This window comes from Malania oleifera, chromosome 7 (genome assembly GCF_029873635.1).
Source record: "Malania oleifera isolate guangnan ecotype guangnan chromosome 7, ASM2987363v1, whole genome shotgun sequence".
NCBI lineage: Eukaryota > Viridiplantae > Streptophyta > Magnoliopsida > Santalales > Ximeniaceae > Malania > Malania oleifera.
In genome coordinates, this window is record NC_080423.1 from 18,908,612 (window position 1) to 18,917,924 (window position 9,313).

Consider the following 9,313-nt stretch of genomic DNA (forward strand, 5'->3'; position numbering starts at 1 on the left):
ATCTAACCTATCTTTCGACTGATAGAACCAAGGAACATCTTCCAAATTAGAGGAGTCGACTCATTCACATGCACAATTGCAGAATCAGGACTCAAAAATTCAGCTTGATTAACATCCCTATGAAATCCATTTTCTGGCAACAGTTGATCTAAAAGCAAGCCTTCTCAAACTCACACATAATTCTCGTTTGTTCATCAGAATCAGAACAAGAAACCTCCAAAGAGTGCAACCCACTCTTAGTATCAGACAACAAAGAAGAAAGAACTCTTTTAATTCGAATACTCGATTCTGGCATTTTATCTTTAACCTTCTTCACTTGAACATTGGAGGGCAACATGTGATCTTCTAGCTTCTAACTCTTCAAACAAATAGGAGAATAAGAACCAATACTTTGTATCCCAGAATAACATGTTTCGACTACCTTATTTTGATGGACTTCAGCACTTACATTAAGACCCATCTAGTGGATCTTAACTGATCCAACGCAAAAACCTTACCTGAAACCAAGCCTTCTTGATTTTTAGGGGCCACAGCAACCAAATTGGACATATCCACATGCATCTTCATAGGGCTTAGTTTGCCTTTTCTTCTCAACCCATTTTCTCACTACTCTTCTCCTCACAGGCTTGAAATCCTGAAGCTCATTTGAATTTAAACCATAACGATTTAAGTTTAAATTTGAAATGCCCCATCGACCAAATCTCGTAGAAGGTGCTGTAATTGAAAAATTCCCTACTATTCAGGCCAAGCATTTTTGCATTATTTAAATTTAAATTTGAAGAACACCACCTACCAAAATTTGAAGACGAATGGTGAAACCAGTGACTCCCTATGGCTTAGGCCAAGCAATGCGTTGTTTAAAGGTGCTGAAACTAGAAAATCCCTACTTTTCAATCCATACAGTTTTGTGCCAGTATTCGCAGCCTCCACCAGACGAGTTCTAAGATCATTGGCATAATAAATCCCCGGCAATAGCCTCTATAAAAGCACTGGCTTTCCTTCCCACATCATTGCTTCTCCGAACATTTACTGAACCACAATCTGCACATCTCCATCCCAACTGACACCCTCAAGAACACAAACAGATTGAGGATGTTGAAATCCCGAGTATCCTTTGTATATTTAGTAGGGAGATTATTTACTTATTTAGAATCCTTGATTGTATTATATATTGTAAGATTGGGATGTACAAAATATTCAATCGAAGGAATACATAAATTCCATTATTTTTCATGGTATCAGAGCTAGGGTTTTTAAACCTTAGTTAGCAATAGCCGACAACGCTATCAACAGCTGAGGGTCGTGCTCCTCTGAAACTCTCGACGGTGACTCTGACGCCGCCTCCATAGTAGGGTCTCTCAGATCTGGTCCAATGGTGGCATTGCGGCGACTTGGAGAACTCTAATCATAGTTGACGAACAAGATCTGCGTCGATTGCTTGCAGAAGAACCCGCAATGGGTGTCAGTATCGTATGACATCTTCATGTGTCTTGAGTGCTTTAGTAAGCACCGCGGCCTCATTGCTCACAACAACTTCGCCCAATCGGTGACAATGGACTCCTGGTTGGAGGTCCATCTCAAGAAGATGGGCACAAATAGCAAAGTCGAAGTGGCGAGAGCTGGAAAGAGCGCCACTGAGGCCGACTGCGAGGCTCGCGAGAAGGAAGAATAGTACTGGTGCGACACCGAGGGCACCGAGTCTAGCGCCGCCAAGAAGCACAAGGAGGATGCTGAGAATCGCGCCGAGGTCGCCGCATGATGACTAGCATATATTAGAATAAATTATCACTTCTTAACTTTAAACTTTGGTCTAATTTTATTTATTTTTGTCGGTTTTAGGCATCACTGTGGTCATTTAATTTTATTTCAGATGTGAAGAAAAGAAAGACCCAAAGTCGTGCGTTGTGGCCGTGTTAAAAGCATCAAGCTTGACGTGAAGCGTAACCGCATTTGAAGTTGCGCCTGAGCTCGTGAGGCATGCGTATGGAGTTGTGTTGAAGCTGGGTTTTGCGTGGGCCATATGAGAAGCCGTGTGATTTTGGAAAATGAGCAATTTTGGACATTTAAAGAAAAATCAAAAAGATGTTTGGTGCTATACACTAAGGAGTGGCTTTAGATGGAGAAACAAATTTTGAAAAGTCAAAATTTGTGGGCGCTAGGCATGCAAGTTAAAAAGGAGAGAAGGAATTAGATGTTTTAAGACAAATGTTGAAAAGTCAAAATTAGTGGCTGGTGCATGCGTGAATAGTACCATGCATGAGAAGCCGTTCAACTAGGCTTCGTGAGGTCGTGCGTGCGTGAGTGCTGGGCTTTAGTTGACCCGGCCATGCAAGACAAAGGCCATGCGCATGAGACTCTTTGGAAAAAAAAAGGCGAATTGCACAAGGAGAGTAAGGTTTTATATTCTTTTGGAGAGGCTTCTTTTTAGAAGGGGGGAGGTAGCGGAGAGGTCTCTTTTGCGGGGAGGCTGCTGCACGGCTAGGAGGTTCTTCTTTTATGGAGAGATTTGAAGTGTAGTAGAGGAGCGCTGAGTGAAAAAAAAAGAAAAAAGAAACACGCACAATAGGCTTGGGGGTTTGGGCAACAGTTCTTGGGAGGTTCTTGAAGCACGAATGCAGCTGACTTCGGTGGGACTGTGTGTTGATTTCTCTTCCATTCCTATGAGAAAAGAAAATACGGTGAATTCGTTTATGCGGGATTTTATTTTCAGCATAAACTAATTTTCTTATTTTTAGGAAAACGATGTTATCTGGTTTCAAACTATATTTGCTTGTTTATGCTAATTTGAAGTAATTTTCTTCCATGTTTGTCTGATTTATTCTGAACTTATTGCTTCTGATTAACTGGCCATTAATTAGATGATTTTGATCCTGTTTTTTGCTATCAAAAAAGGAAATTATGGGATATATCTTGGATATTTAGGCATAGGTAAATATAGAGATCGAGAGACTTATATGAACCTATGTAGTATTAAAATCATGGGTCCTATTGCGTTTTTACTTTATAAATTTGCATACTCTTATGTTGAATGATGAACAAGAATAGATTCCGATTGACTATTGAAAGAGGCTTATGGAAGAATTTGAGATTTGCTAACAAACAGAGAAAATTGATTGCCATTAGTTAGATGAGTAACGCATAGTGTGAAAATTAATTTGATAATTGGCAAACAGTTTTATTTTCATTTGAATAGTTTCTTTAAAGTTATTTTATTTCAATTTTGCACATACAAGAATCTTACTTTATTTTCTAAATAAAAACAAGATTTGTATAATCTTGATACTTGGCAAAAGTAAGTCACCAATCCTTAAGGACGATACTCTTCTCATCACTTTACTATAAAACTACGATACTGTGCACTTACAGTTTTGCACCGATCAAGTTTTTTGGCTCCGTTGCCGGGGATTGATTTCTTCTTATTTTTGCCAATATCGATACAAAGTAACCTTGGTTTTAATTTATATTTTTTTATTTAATTTAATTTTTATTTTTATTTCAAGTGTGTTTTTGATGTTTGATGCGCCGTGTTAGAACCCGTGACATTACTCCTTTTGATCCGAAGATTGAAAGAACTCTCAAAGCACTAAGAAAGAAGAAGGTACTAGCCATGTATAATAGATAAGAGAATGTGCAGCCATGCACTTTGAAGGATTATGTACGGCTAGTTGTGAATGAGAACTACTCAGGTATTACATGCCAGACCATTAATGCCAACAACTTTGAGCTCAAACCCGCCTTGATCAGCATGGTGCAACAAGCCTAATTTAGTGGATCACCACTTGATGATCCCAATATTAATTTGGCGATGTTTTTGGAGATTTTCGACACTATAAAGATCAATGGTGTTACTGAAGGCACCATTAGACTGAGATTGTTTCCTTTTTCTTTAAGGGACAAGACAAGAGGTTGACTACAATCTCTACAACCAGGAAGTATCACTAGTTGGCAGGACATGGCAGAAAAGTTTCTAGCTAAATTCTTTCCACTTGAAAAAACAGCCCAACTCAGGGATGAGATTGGTCAATTTTAAGAAAAATGATTTTGAATCACACTATGAAGCTTGGGAAAGGTATAAAAATTTGATTTGACGCCGCCCACAACATGGATAATGGCCAAAGCAAGAATAAAGTGGAAGAAGAGGAGATCGTGGATGATACACCAAGAGATAGTGGCACACCTCTAACAATTTCATTTACTGACAATCCTCCTATTCTCTCTACTCCATTTCCTTATCCTCAACGCTTTCAAATACAAAAATTAGATAAGCAATTTTCCAAGTTTTTGGATATTTTTAAGAAAATTCACATAAACATTCCTTTTGCAGATGCCTTGAAATAAATGTCAAACTATGTCAAATTCCTAAAGGACATCATTTCCAAGAAAAGAAGGTTGGAGGAGTTCGAAACAGTGAAGCTTACTGAAGAATACAGTGCTATCATTTAAAAGAAATTACCTCAAAAATTAAAAGATCCAGGGAGTTTCACTTTGCCTTGCACTATTGGAAATTCATTTTTTGATAAAGTTTTATGTGATCTTGGAGCTAGCATTAATCTTATGTCACTTTCTGTTTGCAAGAAATTGGGACTTGGAGAGATGAAACAAATAACCATTTCTTTGTAACTAGCAGATCGATCCATCAAGTATCCACGTGGAATCATAGAAGATGTATTGGTAAAGGTGGAAAAATTTATTTTTCCTACTAATTTTGTGGTGTTAGATATGTAGGAAGACCATGAAGTCCCACTAATTCTTGGCCGACCATTCTTGGCCACTAGAAGGGCTTTAATTGATGTTCAAAAGGGTGAGCTAACATTGAGAGTAAACAAGGAAGAGGTAATGTTCAACATCTACTAAGCCATGAGATTCCTAGAAGATCGAAGCACTTGCTTTCGGGTAGATGTCTTTTAGCAATGTGTAGAAGAAGCCTTTCAAGAAGATGTACCAGCTGATCACCTAGGATGATCCTTGCAACAGATTGCAACACTTAGCAATGAAGTAGGGAGGCTAGAACCTATGGTAGCAAAAACGGATACTGTAATTTCTAAAGAAAAGGTGCAGCAACTTATAACTCCAAAGTTGAAGCAATTACTTGAGCATCTTCGCTATGCATTCTTAGGTGATGCGTGTGAAAATGCAAAAATCTACAAAGAACGGATGAAGAAGTGGCATGACAAACAGATTCTTAGGTGCGAGTTTGTTCCAAGATAGCAAGTTTTACTCTTTAACTCAAGATTAAAACTCTTCGCGGGCAAGTTAAGGTCAAGATGGACAGGTCCTTATACAATTGACAAGGTTTTACCTTTTGGAGTAATAGACTTGAAGGACAAGACAGGGAATATATTCAAAGTTAATGGTCAGAGATTGAAGCACTATTATGGAGAACAAGTGGAGAAGAACTATGCATTTATTCCTCTCGGAGATCTTGATTGATGAAGATTGAAAAGTCTGGCTAGGGACGTTAAAACAAGTGCTTATGGGAGGCAACCTAAAGAATTTTCTTTCGTTTATTCTTTTATTTTTATTACTTTATTTATTTATCTATTCATTTTTGAATAATTTGAATTTTTTATGCAAGCTTATTTAGCATGAATAAAGAGCTGAAAAATTAATTCTTCGACTGATTCACCAGGAAACCAGAGAAGCTCCTTTCTTTTCTTTAATTATTCTCACCTTTGAATTACAATAAGGAAATTGTTTAGTTTAAGTTTGGGGGTGTGATTTGGTCTTCTTGATTGTGGGTCATGTTTATTTTTCTTATGCTTTTTTTTCTTTCTTTACTTGTGATTTTATAAGTCTTGAGTTGTTGGATTCTCTTACCAAGCATGTATCTGAGTATGATTTTATTCTCTACGACTTTGAAATTTGTGATTGAGGATGGGATTGAGAAAAATTTTCAAAAATTTCTTTTATGCCGAGTTAAGTTTTGTGGGTACTTGGATTTAAATCTTTTTCCTTGAATATAATTGCGCACATAGTCGTTTTTTTTTTCTCTATTCCATTTTGCTTATAAAGAAAATGAGTAGAATTGATTGGGTCAAAGGAGTTCAATCTTGCTTTGCTCTAGAATCCGTTGATGGATCCTTGAGGCGAAATCCAAGTTGACACCAAATATTAGAGAAATGACCTAGGCAAAAAAAAATTTGTCATAAAACAAAAAAGCTTTCCCAGCCATATTGATTCTCATGCCATCATTGCATGGTGTATTTCCATAGTCAACCCTACATAAGCCTTTATTTGTTCTTTTAACTACATAATCCATTCCCGTCTAAGCCTGAAAAACTATGAATTTACCTTTACATTTTGAGAAAATAATTTGGTAGAAATTTACATTTAAAGAGAAATTTTCTTCTTAAAAAAAAGGAAGAGAAAAGAAAAGAAAGAGACAAAACATATTTAATTGGAGTATGGATCACTTCAGATTTCGTTAAAGGTGTACTTGGTACTACTTCATTTGTTACAACAACAATATTGTCATCCGTATGAGCATATTATCGAGAGAGAGTCATGGTTTGAATCCTGTGGATAGCTCTTTGATTGTTTCTTTCCACCAAGTATTTTTCCCAGTATGTTTTGATTTTCCTTATCCATTTCTTTCATAGCCCCCACCCAGTGGCCTGCCATTACAACCTTGATTAAAGACCTTTTGATCTCTGATTTTAGCGGTTGACTACATTAGTGGAGAGGATTTCTGAAAATTGGACTTATGGGGTTAAGTTTTGAGAGAATTCTTTTGGTTTCGGTGTTCTACTGTTATCTGAATTTTCTGGTGGTTTGGAATTAAATTGACTATAGCACACACACACTCAAGGTCTTAGCTTTAGGCTGAAGTAAACACTTAACTCTTACTTGACAAATTGCTAAATTTTTGATTGATTTTCTTGCCATCTTTGATGTTAAAGGAGTAAGATACTAGTGATGAAATCTAAATTTAGATCGTGGCTTGGTGAGTGATGATACTACTCTATGGGGTCTAGTTGATATTATCTTTAGTGGTCTTTTATTTTGTTTTCTTTGTTAAGGAATAACAAAGTTTTAAGTTTGGGGGTGTTTGAGGACTGGCATATATTAGAATAAATTATCACTTCTTAACTTTAAACTTTGGTCTAATTTTATTTATTTTTGCCGATTTTAGGCATCACTGTGGTCATTTAATATTATTTCAAATGTGAAGAAAAGAAACACCCAAAGCTGTGTGTTGGGCCCGTGTTAAGAGCATTCAGCTTGATGTGAAGCGTAATTGCGTTTGAAGCTAGGCCTGAGCTCGTGAGGCATGCGTATGGAGTTGTGTTGAAGCTGGTTTGTGCGTGGGCCATATAAGAAGGTGTGTGATTTTGGAAAAAGGGCAATTTTATTTTATTTTTTTTATTATATTACGTTTTACCATGCTTTTGAATGGCTGTACGTGTTCTTCGATGTGTCTATATCCATTATATTGCCTCTGAAATTAATGAAAATACTTGGAGCTTTTGGTTTTTACCTGTATTTTGTGTTTCACAATATCATTGTGTTTTTCTATTTCTTTTTGGAATTTATGTGGATGTTACTTACACAGATAAGGTAGGCAAATACGTGTTCATTTTTTTTTTATCCTTATTGTGCATTCATTTGAGCTAGAACATGGTTAGAAAATCTTTGGAACAACAATGTATAAAATACAGTGAAAGGCCAAGAACTAAATGCCATATAAATGCAACATTCCTGAATGGGATAGGATCCGTACCCTTTAGATGGAAGGTCGTCGATTATAGGATTCACGATGCATGCATCATAAACATTATGAGAATGTAATCAACACGATTTACTTAACTTGTTATAGGGTAATTAACGAACATGGATAAGAGTTAAATGAACACTCGGGGTATCCACCTCTCTGACTGTCCATCAGTCTGGGGGTGGAATGTTGTACTCAAAGTAAGTTTCATCCCAAGTGCTCTTTATAAACTCTTCCAAAATCGAGAACTGAATCTCAAGTCTCAATCTGAAACTATGGACATCGGTACCCCATGCATTCTGACTATCTCCTCCACGTACAAATCTGCAAGTCTACTCAAAGAGTAGCTAACCTTCATCAGTATGAAGTGCACAGATTTAGTCACCTTGTCAACGATTACTCAGATGACATTCTATCCATGTGGTGTTAGTGGCAATCCGGTGACAAAGTCTATGGAAATATGCTCCCATTTCCACTCCGGAATACTCAATGGTTGCAATGGCCCTACCAGCCTCGGATGTTCAACTTTCACCTACTGACACATCAGACATTGCTCCACAAATCGTGCAATCTTCTGTTTCATGCCCCTCTATCAGAAAGATTCGTGCAAATTTCGATACATCTTCGTACTACTCGGATGTACCTTATACAAGGAACGATGTACCTCTTCTAGGATCATCCTCTTTATACCCTCGTCGTTTGGAACACACAGCCTAGTCCCAAATCTCAGCACACCTCTCTCGGAGATGTTAAAATCAGCAACTAACCCTTGCGGCACTTTCTCTGCAACCTCGACTAACTCCGCATCTTTAGCCTGCACGGCTTTAATCCTCTCAAATAATGTCGGCTATATCACCAAACTAGTAATGAAAGCCTGATGATTACCATCCCCTAACTCCACACCAAGACTTTCCAAATCCTGTGTGATATGATACTGACCTACTACTACAAATACTAATGCGTGCTCAGACTTCCAACTCAACGCATCAACTACCACATTAGCTTTCCCCGGGTGATAGCTAATTGTGCAATCGTAGTCCTTGATCAGTTCTATATCACCTTCTCTACCTCATGTTCAACTCCTTCTGTGTGAAAAAATATGTGAGGCTCTTGTGATCCGTGAAAATCTCACACCCTTCCTCGTCAACCGTGTCAGAGGGCTAGATAACTTAGAGAATCCCTCTACAAACCGCCAATAATATCCAGCCAGTCCTAGGAAACTCCGAACATCTTGCACGCTCTTCGATTTCACCTAGTCAACCATTGCTTGTATCTTACCAGGATCAACTGAGATACTACCCTTCAACACGACACAACCTAGAAACGCGATCTGATGCAGCCAAAACTCGCATTTCTTCAGCTTTGCATACAACTTCTTCTCGTATAGAACCTGAAGTACCAACCTTAGATGGTTTTCGTGCTCTTCCGAACTCCTAGAGTATACCAGAATGTCATCGATGAATACCACCCCAAACTGATCCAGATATCTATGGAAAACCCATTTTATTAGGTCCATAAATACCATCAAAACTTTAGTCAACCCGAAAGGCATGACCAGAAACTCGTAGTGACCGTATTTGGTTCAAAAAGCAGTTTTCGCAA

General features: G+C 37.8%; 1 non-coding gene across 1 annotated transcript; it reads right to left on the reverse strand.

Moving 5' to 3' along the window:
* Positions 1–4,000: 4,000 nt before the first annotated feature.
* Positions 4,001–4,108, reverse strand: LOC131161095 (small nucleolar RNA R71). Its single transcript, XR_009138255.1, has one exon. It is a non-coding gene; the product is annotated as a small nucleolar RNA R71 (small nucleolar RNA).
* Positions 4,109–9,313: the final 5,205 nt, after the last annotated feature.